General features: G+C 35.8%; 1 protein-coding gene and 1 pseudogene across 1 annotated transcript in view; both read right to left on the reverse strand.

The window, feature by feature from the left end:
* The window catches only part of LOC145239860 (serine/threonine-protein kinase RIO2-like), a 246,651-nt gene that overhangs the window by 146,861 nt on the left and 74,468 nt on the right, over positions 1–25,322 (reverse strand). The window lies entirely within an intron of this gene.
* LOC145240542 (U2 spliceosomal RNA) lies at positions 5,084–5,217 on the reverse strand (annotated as a pseudogene).

Genomic DNA, 25,322 nt, shown 5'->3' on the forward strand with positions numbered 1-25,322 from the left:
TGTTTATTTCATTGCAAAAACACTAATCAAGTCACATTTCATCATTTTTACATTACAAACACACCAATCTATAGTCATGTTTACTCGTAAACGGTTTCTGCGATTTCCAGGACTGTCTTCATATCCCTCACCATACTGTTAAAAATATACATGAAATATTCCAAGTAGTTACCTATCTGATAATGACCAAGTTCAATGCTGCTTAACTTTAGTGATCTACATAAAGCATTTTGTATTCCAAAGTAATTACCTATCTGATAATCACCAATCTCATTGTTGCTTAACTTTGGTTTTCTACATAAAGCATTTTGTATTCCCAAGTAGTCACCCATCTGATAATGGCCAGTCTCATTGTTGCTTAACTTTGGTAAGCTACATAAAGCATTTTGTATTCCCAAGTAGTCACTTAATTGAGAATGACCAAGACAATGTTGATTAACTTTTACTGAAATAATAACTGAGACTGGGCTGTTCATTTCATTAAAAACACACTTATAACTTACTTTTCATGATTTTTCAAAATTCTTGAATATGTTACTAATTTCGACAATCCTTTCTCACGATTTAACCCACATTATTGCCCCCCCCTCTTACTAAAATAATAACTTTGACACATTGTTTGGGCTGTTTATTTTATTTCAAACACAATAATCAAATAGGTCGAATTTCATCATTTTTACATTAACAACAGGCTCAATGTTGCTTAACTTTGGTGATCTACATAAAGCATTTGGTGTTCCCAAGTAGTCACTCATCTGAGAATGACCGAGACAATGTTGTTTAAGTTTAGTGATCTATATAAAGCACTTTGTTTTCCCAAGTAGTCACCCATCTGAAAATGTCCGAGACAATGTGGCTTAACTTTGGTGATGAACATGAAGCATTTAATGTTCCCAAGTCATTACCCATCTCATAACGACCAGGTTCAATGTTGCTTAACTTTGGTGATCTATATAAAGCATTTGGTGTCCTTAAGTAGACACCCATCTGATAATGACAAAGCTAATTGTTGCTTAACTTTAGTAATCTACAAAAAGCATTTGGTGTCCCCAAGTAGTTACCCATCTAATAATGATCGGGCTCCATGTTGCTTTACTTTGGTGATTTACATAAAGCAGTTAGTGTTCCAACGTTGTTACCCATGCTCATTTTTGCTTACCTTTGGTGTTTCTGTATTATGAAGTATTAACCCATCTAATAATGACCAAGCTCATTGTAGCTTAACTTTGGTTATCTACATACACAATTTTGTATACCCATCGAATAATGAGCAAGCTACATCCAAGAGAGGTACCTCGCAGATTATAACAATGATTCTATATTATTCTAATTGTATTCGACAATGAAGCTACATCCAAGGGAGGTCACTTGTATATTATAACAATGATTGTATATTATTCCATGGTATTCGACAATAGAGCTACATCAAAAGGGAGGTCACTTGCATATTATAAGAATGATTGTATATTATTCTAATGGTATTCGACAATGAAGATACATCCAAGGGAGGTCACTCGCATATTATAACAATGATTGTATAAGGAGGAGGTCATGTCTAGCTTTAGAGAAACAAATGTCACTAGAAAATAAGGAGGCGATCATGCCTAGAATGTCAAGCTATAGAGAAACAAACGTCACTCGAAAATAAGGAGGAGATTATGCCTGGCATGTCTAGCTGTAAAACATGTACAGTGTCTAATAAAAAAATATGCATACGTATATTTATACTGTAAAAGTATCTTCAAAATTATTTATTGGGATTTAGACTGCAGTGCACTAGCACTTTCATAATTGTCAGACCTGTAGTGCACAAGCACCTTCAAAATTGTCAAATTGGACCTATACTACACAAGTGCTTTAAAAATTGTCAAGTCGGACCTATACTGCACAAGCACTTTCAAAATTGTCAAATCTGACCCATACTGCACAAGCACCTTCAAAATTGTCTAATCGGACCTATACTGCACAACAAGCAACAAAGTGTCAAGTCAGACCTATACTGCACAAGCACCTTCGAATTGTCAAATCGGACCTATACTGCACAAGCATCTCCAAAATTATCAAATCGGACCTATACTGCACAAGCACCTTTAAAATTGTCAAATCGAACCTATACTGCACAAGCACCTACAAAATTTTTCAAATCGGACCTATGCTGCACAAGCACCTACAAATTTTTCAAATCAAACCTATACTGCACAAGCACCTACAAATTTTTTCAAATCAAACCTATACTGCACAAGCACCTACAAATTTTTTCAAATCGGACCTATACTGCACAAGCACCTACAAATTTTTTCAAATCGGACCTATACTGCACAGGCACCCTCAAAACTGTCAAATCGAACCTATACTGCACAAGGACTTTCAAAATTGTCAAATCGAACCTATACTGCACAAGGACCTTCAAAATTGTCAAATTGGACCTATACTGCACAAGTGCTTTCAAAATTGTCAAATCAGACACAAAGCAATTTCAACATGCTGACATCATGGTCACGTGACATGACTCAGCGTTTATTAAATTACGTATAAATATTGTTAAAATGTCACTTTCATTCACTTATTGTAGTTTTGATTGACAAGATTGTCTTTGTTGGCTATCAAAATTCCTTAAATGTCTATAAGAAATTTTAAAATTTGTTTTCAAATCCTTGCTTAAATGTCTATAATAAATCTTTTTTCCCCCCAGAGCATTACTTTAAACAGCCAGTAATATCTGGAGAGTTAAACTGAAGAATAGGGTGAGTTTGAATTGTAACTCATTGGTGGAAGAGTACTATTTTTATTCATTTGTAGCTGGTTTTTGGCATTTTCTTCCTTCAATTGCATCAATAATGATATATAATATTCACTATTGGTAGTTCTTTCTTTATCATAGTAATCAATGAATAAAATAAATTTGTCAGAGAACAAAAATCTTGCTTGCTGATGTTTGCTCTTTGTGTCACTTTAGATGGATTTTACCTGATGCTATTACCTCAGCTGACTGGACTCCATTATAACATTGGTGCAAAAACTCTTTTGCTGCATTAAAACAGTTGCAAACAACACTCTGAATTATCAATGTATTGTTTTTTGATCAACTGTGAGCAAAGACAGCCCCCATTTTTCTCATTGCAATATATATATATATATAGGTACGGGCAAAAATGTCCGAATAAAGATGGGGGACATAGTTTTGAAAGCCGATTTATCATAATTTTTTTCTAGGTTTCTGACTACTTTTTGATTGTATTTGAAAGATTAAACACTAAAGTTAATTTCCCAAAGGAAAAAAATATTTGTACATGTGAAAAAAAAAAAATAGTTATGAAAAATATTTCACGGCGAGCTAACCAATTCAGCTACATTTTAAAAGTTAAATAAATTCATTGTAAAAATCCTTTGAAAGATAAATATTAGTTTTCTGGGTCTATTTCAAAGATAATTAGGAAAGTAAAGTCCTAAGATATTGAATTAAATAAAAGACATCTTGTTTGCACAGAAACAAAAAAAAACATCTTGTTTGTACAAAAAATAGCTTAATTAGCCCCCAAAATCAAGGCCTTCGCACAATCGCAACAAATTGAAGTTTTGTAAACATTGATTATATGGAAGCCCTAAATCTGAGACAGTCAAAAGGCTGTCTGAAAATGACGTAATTAAAAAGAGGCTTTATTCCCCCCCCCTCCAAAAAAAAAACATGCATCTGTATATTTCTATCCTGAACGTTTGTATCATTTTTACCATTTTTTAATTTAATTATTTTTCTATGTTCCTGTTTTTAAATTAAATTTTTTTTATTTTTCAAGATTATGAAAAATTATGTTACGCTGAAAGTTTCACATTCATGAAAGCAAGGAAAATATAAAAATTATATGAAACTTGTAATTTAAAAAAAAAGAAGAAATATTTTTTGCAATTATAATTTTTGTGTGTAAAAATATGAAATAAGCAATGCTTAATTCAATGATAATATCGGTAATTTGAGAAATTAATTTTTCTTCGAGTTATATCAAATTAATTAATACAGACTTTAGGGGCTTTTTTCATAATCTATATATATAAAAGGCAAAAATCGGTGTGTATGTATGTATGTATGTATGTATGTATGTATGTTTGTTTGTTTGTAACGCTAAAACTTTTGAAAGACGGAACCAGAGTTGACAAATTTGGTATCATATTGCACCTTGATCACCCGGATGACAAATATCGAAATTTCACGTCAAACGGACCAGTAGAAAGGGGTCAACTGATCGTTTTTCTCCTAGGGGGGCCCCCCAAAAAACCTGTCATTTTAACGTTATTCATTACGTGTCACGTGACGTGACGTCAGCTCAAACTTTTGACAGACACAACCAAAGTTGACAAATTATGTATCATATTGAACCTTGATCACCCGCATGACAAATATCGAAATTCCACACCAAACGGACCATTAAAAGGGGGTGAACTGATCATTTCTCTCCTAGGGGGGCCCCCAAAAAAACCTGTCATTTTAATGTTAATATTACATAATCCAAAAACGCTTAGTCATGTCACGTGACGTGACGTCAACATCCAGTAATGGCGAACAAATGTAAACAAACACTTTGTTTTACCGATACTTTTGTAATTTCTCTTCTGCTTTGTTCTAGAGATTATTAAACTCCATGACAATGTCTCCAACGTATTTAACTGGTTAAAAATAGTATTTATACAAGAGTTTTAACGAAAAATATCAGGAAAAAATGTACAGGAATAAAAAAAAATTCAGCTTTCAAAATATTCGTCGATAAAAAAACCGATCTTTATATTTACGCTAGCCATTTTGTATATTACCACGTGACCTGCTATCTCTTAAACTGGAGGGGGGGGGGATCCACTTGAATCCAACAAAACCAGTAATTTTTTTTTTCTATTATATATACATCATTTTCTATAAAATTAAGTGTAGACTTTATAATTAAAACAAAAAATGTTATTCATACTAAAAAAAAAAAACGCTTAGTCATGTCACGTGACATGACGTCAACATCCACTAATGGCGAACAATTGTACCTATTTACTATGCCTCCCCACGGGACAGAGTTAGACACCAGGGTCGTTTTTTAACGTGGAGAAAAGGTACAAAAATAAAAATTGTCTCAGTCGTGGAGGATTTCTCCTCCACCGAAAGAGAACAAGAAATAGAAGTGCAGCATCTGAAGAACAGATACTACACTTTGATCTTGACCAAAAGGCCAAGAATGCGAACAATTGTAAATAACAACTTTTTTCACAAAACCAACACCGTCTTTCTTTTTTTTTCTCTCTCTTTCTCTCTCTCACCCACTTACTCTTCCCTCTCTCTCACCCTCTTTCTCTTGACGTCACACCACTGTTAAACTGTGGGGGGGGGGGAACACATTCCCAGGCATTATCTCCTATAGATGCACATTTTATTAGAAATTCAGCTTCCAAAATATTAGACGATAATAAAAATATAAAACCAACACCCTCTTTCTCTTTTCTCTCTCTCTCACCAACTTACTCTTCTCTCTCTCTCACCCTCTTTCTCTTGACCTCCTACTACTGTTAAACTGTGTGTGTGTGTGGGGGGGGGAAGAGGCAGCTTGAAAACCAACAAAAACAGTGCACAGTTTCCCAAGCATTTGGGGTGGGAAGGGGGGGAAGAAGCCGAGCGCACAGTTTCGTGTGAGAGAGAGAGAACAATTCTCAACCTATATACTCAACAAATTTTTTATCTACAGATTTGAAAGTTTGTATATAGGGTATTCAGACATATGGAAATATATCTAGCATAATCTATCTATTATATCTATAAAAGTGAAAATGTGTGTGTGTGTGAGGTAGCCAGAGAGAGAGAGAGAGAGAGAGAGAGAGAGAGACAACAATTCTCAACCTATATATTCAATACATTTTTTATCTACAGATTTGAAAATTTGTATATAGGGTATTCAGACATATGGAAATATATCTAGCATAATCTATCTATTATATCTATAAAAGTGAAAATGTGTGTGTGTGTGTGTGTGTGTGTGTGTGTGTGTGTGCGTAAGAGAGAGAGAGAACAATTCTCAACCTATATACTCAACGTATTTTTATCTACGGATTTTAAACTTTGTATATAGGGTATTCAGACATATAGAAATATATCTAGCATAATCTATACATTATATCTATAAAAGTGAGAATGTGAGTGTGTGAGAGAGAGAGAACAATTCTCAACCTATATATTCAACAAATTTTTTACCTACAGATTTGAAAATTTGTATATTGGGTATTCAGACATATGGAAATATATCTAGCATAATCGATCTATTATATAAACTGTGGGGGGGGGAACACATTCCCAGGCATTATCTCCTATAGATGCACATTTTATTAGAAATTCAGCTTCCAAAATATTAGACGATAATAAAAATATAAAACCAACACCCTCTTTCTCTTTTCTCTCTCTCTCACCAACTTACTCTTCTCTCTCTCTCACCCTCTTTCTCTTGACCTCCTACTACTGTTAAACTGTGTGTGTGTGTGTGGGGGGGGAAGAGGCAGCTTGAAAACCAACAAAAACAGTGCACAGTTTCCCAAGCATTTGGGGTGGGAAGGGGGGGAAGAAGCCGAGCGCACAGTTTCGTGTGAGAGAGAGAGAACAATTCTCAACCTATATACTCAACAAATTTTTTATCTACAGATTTGAAAGTTTGTATATAGGGTATTCAGACATATGGAAATATATCTAGCATAATCTATCTATTATATCTATAAAAGTGAAAATGTGTGTGTGTGTGAGGTAGCCAGAGAGAGAGAGAGAGAGAGAGAGAGAGAGAGAGAGAGAGAGACAACAATTCTCAACCTATATATTCAATACATTTTTTATCTACAGATTTGAAAATTTGTATATAGGGTATTCAGACATATGGAAATATATCTAGCATAATCTATCTATTATATCTATAAAAGTGAAAATGTGTGTGTGTGTGTGTGTGTGTGTGTGTGTGCGTAAGAGAGAGAGAGAACAATTCTCAACCTATATACTCAACGTATTTTTATCTACGGATTTTAAACTTTGTATATAGGGTATTCAGACATATAGAAATATATCTAGCATAATCTATACATTATATCTATAAAAGTGAGAATGTGAGTGTGTGAGAGAGAGAGAACAATTCTCAACCTATATATTCAACAAATTTTTTACCTACAGATTTGAAAATTTGTATATTGGGTATTCAGACATATGGAAATATATCTAGCATAATCGATCTATTATATCTATAAAAGTCAGAATGTTTGCGTGTGGTTGTGTGTGTAAGGTTGCGAGAGAGAGAGAGAGAACAATTCTCAACCTATCTATTCAATAAATTTGTTATCTACAGATTTGACCATTTGTATATAGGGTATTCAGACATATGGAAATATATCCAGCATAATCTATCTATTATATCCATAAAAGTGAGAATGTGTGCGTGAGAGAGAGAGAGTAAGTACAATTCTCACCCTATATATTCAACAAATTTTTATCTACCGATTAGAAAATTTGTATATAGGGTATTCAGACATATGGAAATATATCTAGCATAATCTATCTATTATATCTAGAAAAGTGAGAATGTGTGTGAAAGAGAGAGAGAGAAGAGAGAGAGAGAGAACAATTCTCAACCTATATATTCAACTAATTTTTATGTACAGATCTGAAAATTTGTATACAGGGTATTCAGACATATGGAAATATATCTAGCATAATCTATTATATCTATAAAAGGTAGAATGTGTGTGTGTGTGTGTGAGTGAGTGAGTGAGTGAGTGAGTGAGAGAGAGAGAGAGAGAGAGAACAATTCTCAACCTATATACTCAACAAATTTTGTATCTACAGATTTGATAATTTGTATATAGGGTATTCAGACATAAGGAAATATATCTAGCATAATCTATCTATTATATCTATAAAAGTGAGAATGTGTGTGAAAGAGAGAGAGAGAGAACAATTCTCAACCTATATATTCAACAAATTCTATCTTTACAGATTTGAAAATTTGTATATAGGGTATTCAGACATTTGGAAATATATCTAGCATAATCTATTATATCTATAAAAGTGAGAATGTGTGTGTGAGAGAGAGAGAAAGAACAATTCTCAACCTATATACTCAACAAATTTTTTATCTACAGATTTAAAAATTTGTATATAGGGTATTCAGACATATAGAAATATATCTAGCATAACCTATCTATTATATCTATAAAATGACCATGTGTGTGTGTGTGAGAGAGAGAGAGAGAGTCAGAGAGAGAGAGAGAACAATTTTCAGCTTGTGTGTGTGTGAGAAAGAGAGAGAGAGAAAGAGAGGAAGGAAAATTCTCACCCTATATATTCAACAAATTTTTTATCTACATATTAGAAAATTTGGATATAGGGTATTCAGACGTATGGAAATATATCTAGCATAATCTATCTATTATATCTATAAAAGTGAGAATGTGTGTGTGAGAGAGAGAGAAAGAGAGAGAGAGAGAACAATTCTCAACCTATATATTCAACTAATTTTTTATCTACAGATTTGAAAATGTGTATATTGGGTATTCAGACATATGTAAATATATCTGGCATAATCTATGTATTATATCTATAAAAGTGTGAATGTGAGTGATGGAAAGAGCAAAAAATTCTCAACCTATATAACCTATAAAAGTGAGAATATGTGTGAGAGAGAGAGAGAGAGAACAATTCTCAACCTATATATTCCACACATTTTTGGGCACATATTTGGAAATTTGTATATAGGGTAGGCAGACATATAGAAATATATCTAGCATAATCTATCTATTATATCTATAAAAGTGAGAACTTGTGTGTGTGTGTGTGTGTGAGAGAGAGAGAGAACAATTCTTAACCTACATACTCAACAAATTTTTTACCTACAGTTTAGAAAATTTGTATATAGGGTATTCAGACATATGGAAATATATCTAGCATAATCTATCTATTATAACTACAAAAGTTAGAATGTGTGTGTGAGAGAGAGAGAGAACAATTCTAAACCTATATATTCAACAAATTTTTTATCTACAGATTTGAAACTTTGTATATAGGGTATTCAGACATATGGAAATATATCTAGCATAATCTATCTATTTTATCTATAAAAGTGAGAATGCGTGTGTGTGAGATAGCGAGAGAGAGAGAGAGAAAAAGAGAGAGATAAAAATTCTCAACCTATACATTCAACAAATTTTTTATCCACAGATTTGAACATTTGTATATAGGGTGTTCAGACATATAGAAATATATCTAGCATAATCTATCTATTATATGTATAAAAGTGAGAATGTGTGTGTGTGTGAGAGAGAGGACAATTGTCAACCTATGTATACAACAAATTTTTTATCTACAGATTTCAAAATTTGTATATTGGGCATTCAGACATATTTTAATATATCTGGCATAATCTGTCTATTATATCTATAAAAGTGAGAATGTGTGTGATAGAGAGAGAGAGAACAATTCTCAACCTATATACTCAACAAATTTTTTATCTACAGATTTGAAAATTTGTATATAGGGTATTCAGACATATGGAAATATATCTAGCATAATCTATTATATCTATAAAAGTGAGAATGTGTGTGTGTGTGTGTGAGAGAGAGAGAGAGAGAGAGAGAGAGAACAATTCTCAACCCATATACTCAACAAATTCTTTATCTACAGATTTTAAAATTTGTATATAGAGTATTCATACAAATAGAAATATATCTAGGATAATCTTTCTATTATATCTATAAAAGTGAGAATGTGTGTGTGTGTGAGCGAGAGAGAGAGAGAGAGAGAGAGAGAGAGAGAACAGTTCTCAACCTATACATTCAACAAATTTTTATATATAGGGTATTCAGAAATATCGAAATATATCTAGCATAATCTATTATATCTTTAAAAGTTAGAATGTGTGTGTGTGAGAGATAGAAAGAACAATTCTCAACCTATGCACTCTACAAATTTTTTATCTACAAATTAGAAAATTTGTATATAGGGTATTCACACATATGGAAATATATCTAGCATAATCTATCTATTATATCTATAAAAGTTAGAATGTGTGTGTGAGGTAGCCAGAGAGAGAGAGAGAGAGTAAGAACAATTTTCAACCTATATATTCAACAAATATTTGATCTACAGATTAGAAAATTTGTATATAGGGTATTCAGACATATGGAAATATATCTAGCATAATCTATCTATTATATCTCTAAAATTGAGAATGTGTGTGTGAGAGAGAGAGAACAATTTTCAACCTATATACTCAACAAATTTTTTTATCTACAGATTTGAAAATTTGTATATAGGGTATTCAGACATATGGAAATATATCTAGAGTAATCTATCTATTATATCTATAAAAGTGAGAATGCGTGTGTGTGTGAGAGAGAGCGACACAGAACAATTCTCAACCTATATATTCAACAAATTTTTTTATGTACAGATCTGAAATATCACATTTGTATAGAAGTAGAAATCTTGATACCTACTCTGATACCTAATAAAAGAAAGGACACTCTTTAGGGCGGATTTTGATTATAACAAGTCACTAATTAGAAATTATAATAAACATTCTAATAATTTAAGAATTTTACCAAAATAAAATTGCATGGTAATCACCCAATTTCTGCCACAAAATTTTGATTGGCAGAACTCATAAACATAAAATATATATTTTCTAATTTCATCTTTTTTTTTTCTTTTTACATAATCTGGTTTGATGTTTTCCCAAATATTCAAATCACTATATTTTGCTGCTTAATATCAAATACAGCAACTGAGTTATTTTTATGCATCAAACAATTACATTTTCTCATTCATCCAAACTAATCACTGAACATCAATTTCATATTTTCTTCACTAAAATATTACTGTGCTTGATGTCATCAAGTGGAGCGGATCATTTTTTTTTCATTTGTTCACACATTTTTCCAATTTATATATATTTTAAAGATTCTTAGCCTATGTCATTGCATACCAATCTGTTTATTAAAAGTTAAGGTTCACTGTAAACACATATGTTACACCAAAATAAAAACGCTTCAGATAATGTCTTGATATTCAATTCAGTTTCTCACATGACATCTTATGAAGTTAGTAGAAATGTTACAGACTTTTGAATCTCAAACACTTTCAATACTGTGCACTGATATTTTCTTTTTTGCAATATAAGCACATTCATGATTTTTTTTACAAACGTTAAAAACTTTCACATTGTGTAGCAATATACTGAAACAATTATAAAAATATTTGTTTTTATTTTGAATGATGCAGGGCATCTGAAGAGAGATTTTTCTAACAAAATGAAAGTATAATTTTTAGCAATAGGTATCTAGGAAAAGGCCACTACATATGTTATAAGTTCCAAATTTCCACAACCTGGCAAATACTGGTACATGCTAGCAAATTTAGATTTGCAATTACAAAATATGATTCTAATTTTTTCCTTTGCTCTTTATTCTAACACTACACTAAGTTTACTGTGTTATTTCGCTACAGTTGATATTGTGTAGAACAATAAGAAAATCATAGTGAACAATGCATTCAACAAAATTTCACACACATTTCTAGATACCTATATCTAATAAGTTCAAAAGAAAGGACACACTTAGGGAGGTATTTTGGTGGTCAAGTCACTAAAAAGAGATTAGCTGGTTTCCCGGCATAGCCCAGGATATAATAAAGATTGACTGAAATACATGTTCTAGCTGGTTTCTAGGCGTTGCCAGGGATGTAATATAGACACATTATGTTGTATATTACCTGTTCTCTTCTCCCTAAGGTAAAACAATTTCATATACATGCTGTAAATTACCTATGCTAGGGATAAAACATGAACAATATCAGTCCTAGGGTAGATAAAACAAATAATACATAGAGATGAAAGATTCCTCTCCCCTAAGAATCAAACATATGTTCAATATCTGCTTTTGTTTTTTCATTGTTTATACGGTCCCGAGCAACGCCGGGTAGCCCTGCTAGTCTATATATATAAAAGGCAAAAATCGGTGTGTATGTATGTATGTATGTATGTTTGTTTGTAACGCTAAAACTTTTGACAGACACAACCAAAGTTGACAAATTAGGTAGCATATTGCACCTTGATCACCCGGATGACAAATATCGAAATTTCACGTCAAACGGACAACTAGAAGGGGGTTAACTGATCATTTTTCTCCCAGGGGGGCCCCCCAAAAAACCTGTCATTTTAACATTATTCATTAGCTGTCACGTGACGTGACGTCAGCTCAGTAAAATGTCGGCTACGCTGAGCCTCTGACGTACATTAAAGCTGCCTGCGAGGAGTATCATTGATACTATAACACAGTTAAATATTAGTTTAAGAGTCGAACCGTTATTACCAACGGATTTATCGCACTTCAAAAAGAAGAATCCCAAAATTACATAAAAATTGACGTAGGGAAAATGTTTTTATTTTTGCTTGAAGTTTTTTACCGGCGAAGAAAGATGACTATGCTCTTTGCTATAGTTTACCATGTAAACAAGGCTTTAGCCATTTTGTTTTTACCTCCTAACTCTGTTAAACTGGAAGGGGGAGGGGTGGCTATCAGTATAAGGCCGCTTAAATACACGAAAATTACTTTTATACGAGTTTGTTTTCTTATGAATGGAACCGCGTTTATAGGGGGGAGGGGGGAGGAGGCAATGTGCACAGTCTCCCAAGCATTACCTACTATAAAAAAAGATGCACATTTACCCTCTTCTCTCACCCTCTTTCTCTCTCTCTCTCTCTCTTTCTCTTCTCTCTCTCACTCTCTTTCTCTATCACCCTCTTCTCTCTCTCTCTTTCTCTTCTCTCTCTCATCCTCTTTCTCTCTCTCACCCTCTTCTCTCTCTCTACCTTTTTCTCTTCTCTCTCGCACCCTCTTCTCTCTCTCTCACCCGCTTCTCTCTCTCTACCTCTTTCTCTTCTCTCTCGCACCCTCTTCTCTCTCTCACCCGCTTCTCTCTCTCTACCTCTTTCTCTTATCTCTCTCTCTCTCTCAACCTCTTCTCTCTCTCTCTCTTACCCTCTTCTCTCTCTCACTCTCTGTGTACACCTTTTTCTCTTCTCTCTCTCTCTGACCCTCTTTCTCTCTCTCTCACCCTCTTTTTCTGCTCTCTCTCACCCTTCTCTCTCTCTCTCTCTACCTCTTTCTCTTCTCTATCACCCTCTTTCCCTGCTCTCTCTCACCTTCATCTCTCTCTCTCTACCTATTTCTCTTCTCTCTCTCTCCCTCTGCTCTCTCTCACCCTCTTCTTTCTCCCTCACCCTCTTCTCTCTCTCTCTCTACCTCTTTCTCTTATCTCTCTCTCTCACTACCCCTCTCTCTCTCTGTCTTACCCTCTTCTCTCTCTCTCTACCTCTTTCTCTTATCTCTCTCTCTCACTACCTCTCTCTCTCTCACCCTCTTCTCTCTCTCACCCTCTTTCTCTCTTACCCTCTTCTCTCTCTACCTCTTTCACTTCTCTCACCCTCTTTCTCTCTCACCCTCTTTCTCTGCTCTCTCTCACCCTCTTCTCTGCTCTCTCTCACCCTCTTCTCTCTCTACCTCTTTCTCTTCTCTCTCTCTCACCCTCTTCTCTCTCTCTTACCTATTTTGTAATATATATATATAGATATATATATTGTACAAACTATTGTACAAACTATTACCACTTATCAAGGCCTATAGGCCACTCGAGGATGAAAGTTTAAAAGTGCACAGTAGTCAAATTCGGCAAAGATGACGGAACCGCTTTAAGAGGAGGATGAATTATTCAGTGACTCCAACCTATTTTGTTACATATATGTATGTATATATTTTTGTAAAAAATATATATTACTACTTATCAAGGCCCATAGGACACTCGAGGATTAGAGTTGAAAAGTGCACAGCAGTCAAATCTGGGAAAGAGGATGGAACCGCTTTAACGGGAGGATGAGTTATTCAGCGACTCCAACCTATTTTGGTATATATATATTTATATCTATATTTATTTTTAAATATATATTACCACTTATCAAGGCCCATAGGCCACACGAGGATGAGAGTTTAAAAGTGCACAGTAGTCAAATTCGGTAAAGATGATGGAACCGCTTTAAGAGGAGGATGAATTATTCAGTGACTCCAACCTATTTTGTTATATATATGTATGTATATATTTTTGTAAAAAATATATATTACTACTTATCAAGGCCCATAGGACACTCGAGGATTAGAGTTGAAAAGTGCACAGTAGTCAAATTCGGGAAAGAGGATGGAACCGCTTTCACGGGAGGATGAGTTATTCAGCGACTCCAACCTGTTTTTTTATATATATATTTATATCTATATTTATTAAAAAATATATATTACCACTTATCAAGGACAATAGGCCACTCGAGGATGAGAGTTGAATAGTGCACTGTATAAAAAATACGGTAAAGAGGATGGAACCGCTTTAACGGGAGGATGAGTTATTCAGCAACTCCAACCTATTTTTTTATATATATATATATATATATACTTTTATTAAAAAATATATATTACCACTTATCAAGGACAATAGGCCACTCGAGGATGAGAGTTGAAAAGTGCATAGTAGTAAAATTCGGGAAAGAGGATGGAACCGCTTTAACGGGAGGATGAGTTATTCAGCGACTCCAACCTATTTTTTATATATATATATATATATATATATATATATTTATAACAAAAATATATTACCACTTATCAAGGCCCATAGGCTACTCGAGGATAAGAGTTGAAAAGTGCACATTAGTCAAATTCGGGAAAGAGGATGGAACCGCTTTAACGGGAGGATGAGTGATTCAGCGACTCCAACCTATTTTGTTATATATATATATATATATATATATATATATATATATATATTTTGTACAAACTATATATTACCACTTATCAAGGCCCATAGGCCACACGAGGATGAGAGTTTAAAAGTGCACAGTAGTCAAATTTGGGAAAGAGGATTTAATCGCTTTAATAGAAGGATGAATTATTCAGCGACTCACACCTGTTTTGGTATATATATATATATTTATAAAAAAATATGTATTACCACTTATCAAGGCCCATAGGCCACTCGAGGATGAGAGTTAAAAAGTCCACAGTAGTCAAATTTGGGAAAGAGGATGGAACCGCTTTAACAGGAGGATGAGTTATTCAGCAACTCCAACCTATTTTGTTATATATATATATATATATATATATATATATATTTTTTTTTCATAAAATATGTATTACCACTTATCAAGGCCCATAGTCCACTCGAGGACGAGAGTTGAAAAGTGCACAGTAGTCAAATTGGGGAAAGAGGATGGAACCGCTTTAACGGGAGGATGAGTTATTCAGCGACTCCAACCTTTTTTTTTATTTTGTAAAAAATATATATGACCACTTATCAAGGCCCAGAGGCCACTCGAGGATAAGAGTTGAAAAGTGCACAGTAGTCAAATTTGGGAAATTTGTTATATATCTATTTTTTTGTTACTTAGGCATTTCCACTTATCAAGGCCCAGATACATCTCGAGGATAAGAGTTAAATGTGCACAGTAGTCAATTGGACAATAAGGCCCAGAGGCCACCCGAGGATAAGGGTTGAAAATGGCAGTAGTTAATTGGACAACATAGTAATCGTTAGTAATGGAAAGTCGGGAAATTTGTTATATATATATTTATATTTTGTTTAGATAGGCATTACCACTTATCAAGGCCCAGAGGCCACTAGAGGATAAGTGTTGAAAAGTGCAGTAGTCAATTGGACAAAATATAGTAATTGTTAGTAATGGAAATTCAGTAAATTTGTTATATATATATTAATATTTTGTTAAATACGCATTACCACTTATCAAAGCCCACAGGCCACTCGAGGATAAGGATTGAAAAGTGCACCGTAGTAGTCGGTTGTAATGGAAATGCGGGATATTTGTAATATACCTATTTTTTGTTACTTAGGCACAACCACTTATTAAGGCCCAGAGGCCACTCGATGGTATTACCACTTATCAAGGCCCAGAGGCCACTCGAGGATAAGCGTTTAAAAGTGCAGTAGTCAATTGGACAATATAGTAATCGTTAGTAATGGAAATTCAGTAAATTTGTTATATATATGTATATTTTGTTACATACGCATTACCATTTATCAAGGCCCAGAGGCCACTCGAGGATAAGGATTGAAAAGTGCACAGTAGTCAATTGGACAATATAGTAATCGTTAGTAATGGAAATTCAGTAAATTTGTTATATACCTATTTTTTGTTACTTGGTCATTTCCACTTATCAAGGCCCAGAGGCCACTCGAGCATAAGAGTTAAAAAGTCCACAGTAGTCAATTGGACAATAAGGCCCAGAGGCCACCCGAGGATAAGGGTTAAAAAGTGCAGTAGTCCATTGGTCAATATAGTAATCGTTAGTAATTACTACTTCTCAAGGCCCAGAGGCCACTCGAGGATAAGGGTTGAAAAGCGCAGTAGTCAATTGGACAATACAGTAATCGTTAGTAATGGAAATTCAGTAAATTTGTTATATATATATATATTTATATTTTGCTAAATACGCATTACTACTTATCAAGGCCCAGACGCCACTCGAGGATAAGGGTTGAAAATATTCAACAAATTTTTTATCTACAGATTAGAAAATTTGTATATAGGGTATTCAGACATATGGAATATATCTAGCATAATCTATCTATTATATCTATAAAAGTCAGAATGTTTGTGTGTGTGGGTGTGTGTGAGGTAGAGAGAGAGAGAGAACAATTCTTAACCTATATATTCAACAAATTTTTTATCTACAGATTTTAAATTTGTTATAAAGGGTATTCATACATACGGAAATATATCTAGCATAATCTATCTATTATATCTACAAAAGTGAAAATGTGTGTGTCTGTGAGAGAGAGAGCAATTCTCAACCTATATAATCAACAAATTTTTTATCTACAGATTAGATAATTTGTATATAGGGTATTCAGACATATGGAAATATATCTAGCATAATCTATCTATTATATCTATAAAAGTGAGAATGTTTGCGTGTGTGTGTGAGGTAGCAAGAGAGAGAGAGACAGAGCGAGAGAACAATTCTCAACCTATATATTCAACAAATTTTTTATCTACAGATTTGAAAATTGGTATATAGGGTATTCAGACATATGGAAATATATCTAGCATAATCTATCTATTATGTCTATAAAAGTGAGAATATGTCTGTGTGTGAGAGAGAGAGAGTAAGAACAATTCTCACCCTTTATATTCAACAAATTTTTATCTACAGATTAGAAAATTTTTATATAGTGTATTCAGACATATGGAAATATATCTAGCATAATCTATCTATTATATCTATAAAAGTGAGCATGCGTGAGAGGAGAGAGAGAGAGAGAGAACAATTCTCAACCTATATACTCAACAAATTTTTTATCTACAGATTTGAAAATTTGTATATAGATTATTCAGACACATGGAAATATATCTAGCATAATTTATCTATTATATCTATAAAAGTGAGAATGTGTGGGTGTGTGAGAGAGAGAATGAGAGAGAACAATTCTCAGCTTATATATGCAACAAATTGTTTATCTACAGATCCGAAATATCACATTTGTATAGAAGTAGAAATCTGGATACCTATTCTGATACCTAATAAAAGAAAGGACACTCTTTGGGGCGGATTTTGATGATAACAAGTCACTAATAAGAAATTATAATAAACATTGAAATAATTTAAGAATTTTATCAAAATAAAATTGCATGGTAATCACCCAATTTCTGCCACAAAATTTTGATTGGCAAAACTCATAAACAGAAAATATATATTTTCTAATTTCATCTTTTTTTTTATATAATCTGATTTGATGTTTTCCTTAATATTCAAATCACTATATTTTGCTGCTTAATATCAAATACAGCAAATGAGTTATTTTTTATGCATCAAACAATTACATTTTCTCATTCATCCAAACTAATCACTGAACATCAATTTCATATTTTCTTCACTAAAATATTACTGTGCTTGATGTCATCAAGTGGAGCGGATCATTTTTTTTTCATTTGTTCACACATTTTTCCAATTTATATATATTTTGTCTAAGATTCTTAGCCTATGTCATTGCATACCAAGCTGTTTATTAAAAGTTACGGTTCACTGTAAACACATACGTTACACCAAAATAAAAACGCTTCAGATAATGTCTTGATATTCAATTAAGTTTCTCACATGACATCTTATGAAGTTAGTAGAAATGTTACAGACTTTTGAATCTCAAACACTTTCAATACTGTGCACTGATATTTTCTTTTTTGGAATATAAGCACATTCATGATTTTTTTTTACAAACGTCAACAAATTTCACAATGTGTAGCAATGTACTGAAACAATTATAAAAATATTTGTTTTTATTTTGGATGATGCAGGGCATCCGAAGAGAGATTTTTCTAACAAAATGAAAGTATAATTTTTAGCAATAGGTATCTAGGAAAAGGCCACTACATACGTTATAAATTCCAAATTTCCACAACCTGGCAAATACTGGTACACGCTAGCAAATTTAGATTTGCAATTACAGAATATGATTCTAATTTTTTCCTTTGCTCTTTATTCTAACACTACACTAAGTTTACTGTTTTATTTCGCTACAGTTGATATTGTGTAGAACAATAAGAAAATCATAGTGAACAATGCATTCAACAAAATTTCACACACATTTCTAGATACCTATATCTAATAAGTTCAAAAGAAAGGACACACTTAGGGAGGTATTTTGGTGGTCAAGTCACTAAATAGAGATTAGCTGGTTTCCCGGCATAGCCCAGGATGTAATAAAGATTGACTGAAATACATGTTCTAGCTGGTTTCTAGGCGTTGCCAGGGATGTAATATAGACACATTATGTTGTATATTACCTGTTCTCTTCTCCCTAAGGTAAAACAATTTCATATACATGCTGTAAATTACCTATGCTAGGGATAAAACATGAACAATACCAGTCCGGGGGTAGATAAAACAAATAATACATAGAGATGAAAGATTCGTCTCCCCTAAGAATAAAACATATGTTCAATATCTGCTTTTGTTTTTTCATTGTTTATACGGTCCCGAGCAACGCCGGGTAGCCCTGCTAGTCTATATATATAAAAGCCAAAAATCTGTGTGTATGTATGTATGTATGTATGTTTGTTTGTAACACTAAAACTTTTGACAGACGGAACCAAAGTTGACAAATGTGGTATCATATTGAAGCTCCATCACCCGGATGACAAATATCGAAATTTCACGTCAAACGGACAACTAGAAGGGGGTGAACTGATCATTTTTCTCCCAGGGGGGGCCCCCAAAAAAACCTGTCATTTTAACGTTATTCATTACGTGTCACGTGACGTGACGTCAGCTCAGTAAAATGTCGGCTGCGCTTAGGTACATTAAAGCTGCCTTCGAGGAGTAATTGATCTTATAACACAGTTAAATATTAGTTTTCGACTCGAACCGTTATTACCATCGGATTTATCGCACTCCAAAAAGGAAAATCCCAAAATTACACGAAAATTGACGTAGGGAAAATGTTTTTATTTTTGCTTGAAGTTTTTAACCGGCGAAGGTGAATTTGCACTTTGTTATAGTTTACCATGTAAACAAAGCTTTAGCCATTTTGTTTTTACTTTCTAACTCTGTAAACTGGAAGGGGGAGGGGTGGGTATCAGTATGAGGCCGCTTAAATACACGAAAATTAGGTCGCGTGCACAGTTTTCCCAAGCACTCTTTCTCTCTCTCGCCGTCTTTCTCTCTCTCTCTCTCGCCGTCGTTCTCTCTCTCTCTCGCCGTCTTTCTCTCTCTCTCGCCGTCTTTCTCTTCTCTCTCTCGCCGTCTTTCTCTTCTCTCTCTCTCTCGCTGTCTTTCTCTTCTCTCTCTCTCTCACCCTCTTCTCTCTCTCTACCTCTTTCCTAACTCTCTCTCTATCACCATATTTCTCTCTCTCTCTCTCTCTCACTCTCTTCTCTCTCTCTAGACCTCTTTCTCTTCTCTCTCTCTCTCACCCACATTCTCTTCTTTCTCTCTCTCACACTCTTTATCTTCTCTCTCTCTCACCCTGTTTCTCTTCTCTCTATATTATCACTTATCAAGGCCAATAGGCAACTCGACGATCAACTCGACGATGAGAGTTCAAACGTGCACAGTAGTCAAATTTTGGAAAGAGGATGGAACAACTGCCTCTCTCTCACACTCTTTATCTCTCTCTATCTCTCTTACCCTGTTTCTCTTCTCTCAATATTAGCACTTATCAAGGCCAATAGGCAACTCGAGGATCAACTCGATGATGAGAGTTCAAACGTGCACAGTAGTCAAACTTGGGAAAGAGGATGGAACAACTTTCTCTTCTGCCTCTCTCTAACACTCATCTTCTCTCTCTCACCCTGTTTCTCTTCTCTCTATATTAGCACTTATCAAGGCCAATAGGCAACTCGAGGATAAACTCGACGATGAGAGTTCAAACGTGCACAGTAGTCAAATTTGGGAAAGAGGATGGAACAACTTTCTCTTCTGCCTCTCTCTCACACTCTTTATCTTCTCTCTCTCTCTCTCACCCTGTTTCTCTTCTCTCTATATTAGCACTTATCAAGGCCAATAGGCAACTCGAGGATTTTGTTTTTACTTTCTAACTCTGTAAAACTGGAAGGGGGAGGGGTGGGTATCAGTATGAGGCCGCTTAAATACACGAAAATTAGGTCGCGTGCACAGTTTTCCCAAGCACTCTTTCTCTCTCTCTCTCGCCATCTTTCTCTCTCTCGCCGTCTTTCTCTCTCTCTCTCGCCGTCTTTCTCTCTCTCTCACCGTCTTTCTCTTCTCTTTCCCTCTCGCCGTCTTTCTCTTCTCTCTCTCTCACGCCGTCTTTCTCTTCTCTCTCTCTCGCCGTCTTTCTCTTCTCTCTCTCTCCCTTTCTCTTCTCTCTCTCTCTACTTCTTTCCTAACTCTCTCTCTATCACCATATTTCTCTCTCTCACTCTCTTCTCTCTCTCTCTCTCTCTCTCTAGACCTCTTTCCCTTCTCTCTCTCTCACCCACATTCTCTTTTTTCTCTCTCTCACCCTCTTTATCTACTCTCTCTCTTACCCTCTTTCCCTTCTATCTATATTAGCACTTATCAAGGCCAATAGGCAACTCGAGGATGAGAGTTCAAACGTGCACAGTATTCAAATTTGGGAAAGAGGATGGAACAACTTTCTCTTCTGCCTCTCTCTCACACTCTTTATCTTCTCTCTCTCTCACCCTGTTTCTCTTTTCTCTATATTAGCACTTATCAAGGCCAATAGGCAACTCGAGGATCAACTCGACGATGAGAGTTCAAACGTGCACAGTAGTCAAATTTGGGAAAGAGGATGGAACAACTTTCTCTTCTGCCTCTCTCTCACACTCTTTATCTTCTCTCTCTCTCTAACCCTGTTTCTCTTCTCTCTATATTAGCACTTATCAAGGCCAATAGGCAACTCGAGGATCAACTCGACGATGAGATTTCAAACGTGCACAGTAGTCAAATTTGGGAAAGAGGATGGAACAACTTTCTCTTCTGCCTCTCTCTCACACTCTTTATCTTCTCTCTCTCTCTCATCCTGTTTCTCTTCTCTCTATATTAGCACTTATCAAGGCCAATAGGCAACTCGAGGATCAACTCGACAATGAGAGTTCAAACGTGCACAGTAGTCAAATTTGGGAAAGAAGATGGAACAACTTTCTCTTCTGCCTCTCTCTCACACTCTTTATCTTCTCTCTCTCTCTCACCCTGTTTCTCTTCTCTCTATATTAGCACTTATCAAGGCCAATAGGCAACTCGAGGATTTTGTCTTTACTTTCTAACTCTGTAAAACTGGAAGGGGGAGGGGTGGGTATCAGTATGAGGCCGCTTAAATACACGAAAATTAGGTCGCGTGCACAGTTTTCCCAAGCACTCTTTCTCTCGCTCTCTCTCTCTCCATCTTTCTCTCTCTCTCTCTCTCGCCGTCTTTCTCTCTCTCTCTCGCCGTCTTTCTCTCTCTCTCTCGCCGTCTTTCTCTCTCTCTCGCCGTCTTTCTCTTCTCTTTCCCTCTCGCCGTCTTTCTCTTCTCTTTCCCTCTCGCCGTCTTTCTCTTCTCTCTCCCTCTCGCCGTCTTTCTCTTCTCTCTCTCTCTCGCCGTCTTTCTCTTCTCTCTCTCTCTCGCCGTCTTTCTCTTCTCTCTCTCTCACTCCCTTTCTCTTCTCTCTCTCTCACCCTCTTCTCTCTCTCTCTACCTCTTTCCTAACTCTCTCTCTATCACCATATTTCTCTCTCTCTCTCACTCTCTTCTCTCTCTCTCTCTAGACCTCTTTCTCTTCTCTCTCTCTCTCACCCAAATTCTCTTCTTTCTCTCTCTCACCCTCTTTATCTACTCTCTCTCTTACCCTCTTTCCCTTTTATCTATATTAGCACTTATCAAGGCCAATAGGCAACTCGAGGATGACAGTTCAAAAGTGCACAGTAGTCAAATTTGGGAATGAGGATGGAACATCTTTAACGGGAGGATTAGTTATTCAACGACACCAACCTATTTTGTTATATATATATATATACATTTTGTAGAAACTATATATATTACCACTTATCAAGGCCCATAGGCCACTCGAGGATGAGAGTTTAAAAGTGCAGAGTAGTCAAATTCGGGAAGGAGGATGGAACCGCTATAACAAGAGATTGAGTTATTCAGCGACTCCAACCTATTTTGTTATATACATATATGTTCTATCTATATTAGCACTTATCAAGGCCAATAGGCAACTCGAGGGTGAGAGTTCAAACGTGCACAGTAGTCAAATTTGGGAAAGAGGATGGAACAACTTTCTCTTCTGCCTCTCTCTCACCCTCTTTATCTTCTCTCTCTCTCTCACCCTGTTTCTCTTCTCTCTATATTAGCACTTATCAAGGCCAATAGGCAACTCGAGGATCAACTCGACGATGAGAGTTCAAACGTGCACAGTAGTCAAATTTGGGAAAGAGGATGGAACAACTTTCTCTTCTGCCTCTCTCTCACACTCTTTATCTACTCTCTCTCTCACACCGTTTCTCTTCTCTCTATATTAGCACTTATCAAGGCCAATAGGAAACTCGAGGATCAATTCGACAATGAGAGTTCAAACGTGCAGAGCAGTCAAATTTGGGAAAGAAGATGAAACAATTTTCTCTTCTGCCTCTCTCTCACACTCTTTATCTTCTCTCTCTCTCTAACCCTGTTTCTCATCTCTCTATATTAGCACTTATCAAGGCCAATAGGCAACTCGAGGATCAACTCGACGATGAGAGTTCAAACGTGCACAGTAGTCAAATTTGGGAAAGAGGATGGAACAACTTTCTCTTCTGCCTCTCTCTCACACTCTTTATCTTCTCTCTCTCTCTCACCCTGTTTCTCTTCTCTCTGTGTTAGCACTTATCAAGGCCAATAGGCAACTCGAGGATCAACTCGACGATGAGAGTTCAAACGTGCACAGTATTCAAATTTGGGAAAGAGGATGGAACAACTTTCTCTTCTGCCTCTCTCTCACACTCTTTATCTTCTCTCTCTCTCACCCTGTTTCTCTTCTCTCTATATTAGCACTTATCAAGGCCAATAGGCAACTCGAGGATCAATTCGACAATGAGAGTTCAAACGTGCACAGTAGTCAAATTTGGGAAAGAAGATGGAACAACTTTCTCTTCTGCCTCTCTCTCACACTCTTTATCTTCTCTCTCTCTCTCACCCTGTTTCTCTTCTCTCTATATTAGCACTTATCAAGGCCAATAGGCAACTCGAGGATCAACTCGACGATGAGAGTTCAAACGTGCACAGTAGTCAAATTTGGGAAAGAGGATGAAACAACTTTCTCTTCTGCCTCTCTCTCACACTCTTTATCTTCTCTCTCTCTCTCTCACCGTGTTTCTCTTCTCTCTATATTAGCACTTATCAAGGCCAATAGGCAACTCGAGGATCAACTCGACAATGAGAGTTCAAACGTGCACAGTAGTCAAACTTGGGAAAGAGGATGGAACAACTTTCTCTTCTGCCTCTCTCTAACACTCATCTTCTCTCTCTCACCCTGTTTCTCTTCTCTCTATATTAGCACTTATCAAGGCCAATAGGCAACTCGAGGATAAACTCGACGATGAGAGTTCAAACGTGCACAGTAGTCAAATTTGGGAAAGAGGATGGAACAACTTTCTCTTCTGCCTCTCTCTCACACTCTTTATCTTCTCTCTCTCTCTCTCACCCTGTTTCTCTTCTCTCTATATTAGCACTTATCAAGGCCAATAGGCAACTCGAGGATTTTGTTTTTACTTTCTAACTCTGTAAAACTGGAAGGGGGAGGGGTGGGTATCAGTATGAGGCCGCTTAAATACACGATAATTAGGTCGCGTGCACAGTTTTCCCAAGCACTCTTTCTCTCTCTCTCTCGCCATCTTTCTCTCTCTCGCCGTCTTTCTCTCTCTCTCTCGCCGTCTTTCTCTCTCTCTCACCGTCTTTCTCTTCTCTTTCCCTCTCGCCGTCTTTCTCTTCTCTCTCTCTCACGCCGTCTTTCTCTTCTCTCTCTCTCGCCGTCTTTCTCTTCTCTCTCTCTCCCTTTCTCTTCTCTCTCTCTCTACTTCTTTCCTAACTCTCTCTCTATCACCATATTTCTCTCTCTCACTCTCTTCTCTCTCTCTCTCTCTCTCTCTAGACCTCTTTCCCTTCTCTCTCTCTCACCCACATTCTCTTTTTTCTCTCTCTCACCCTCTTTATCTACTCTCTCTCTTACCCTCTTTCCCTTCTATCTATATTAGCACTTATCAAGGCCAATAGGCAACTCGAGGATGAGAGTTCAAACGTGCACAGTATTCAAATTTGGGAAAGAGGATGGAACAACTTTCTCTTCTGCCTCTCTCTCACACTCTTTATCTTCTCTCTCTCTCACCCTGTTTCTCTTTTCTCTATATTAGCACTTATCAAGGCCAATAGGCAACTCGAGGATCAACTCGACGATGAGAGTTCAAACGTGCACAGTAGTCAAATTTGGGAAAGAGGATGGAACAACTTTCTCTTCTGCCTCTCTCTCACACTCTTTATCTTCTCTCTCTCTCTCTAACCCTGTTTCTCTTCTCTCTATATTAGCACTTATCAAGGCCAATAGGCAACTCGAGGATCAACTCGACGATGAGATTTCAAACGTGCACAGTAGTCAAATTTGGGAAAGAGGATGGAACAACTTTCTCTTCTGCCTCTCTCTCACACTCTTTATCTTCTCTCTCTCTCTCATCCTGTTTCTCTTCTCTCTATATTAGCACTTATCAAGGCCAATAGGCAACTCGAGGATCAACTCGACAATGAG

Source organism: Euprymna scolopes, chromosome 19 (assembly GCF_053919585.1).
Source record: "Euprymna scolopes isolate OS-2025 chromosome 19, ASM5391958v1, whole genome shotgun sequence".
In the NCBI taxonomy this organism is placed as follows: domain Eukaryota; kingdom Metazoa; phylum Mollusca; class Cephalopoda; order Sepiida; family Sepiolidae; genus Euprymna; species Euprymna scolopes.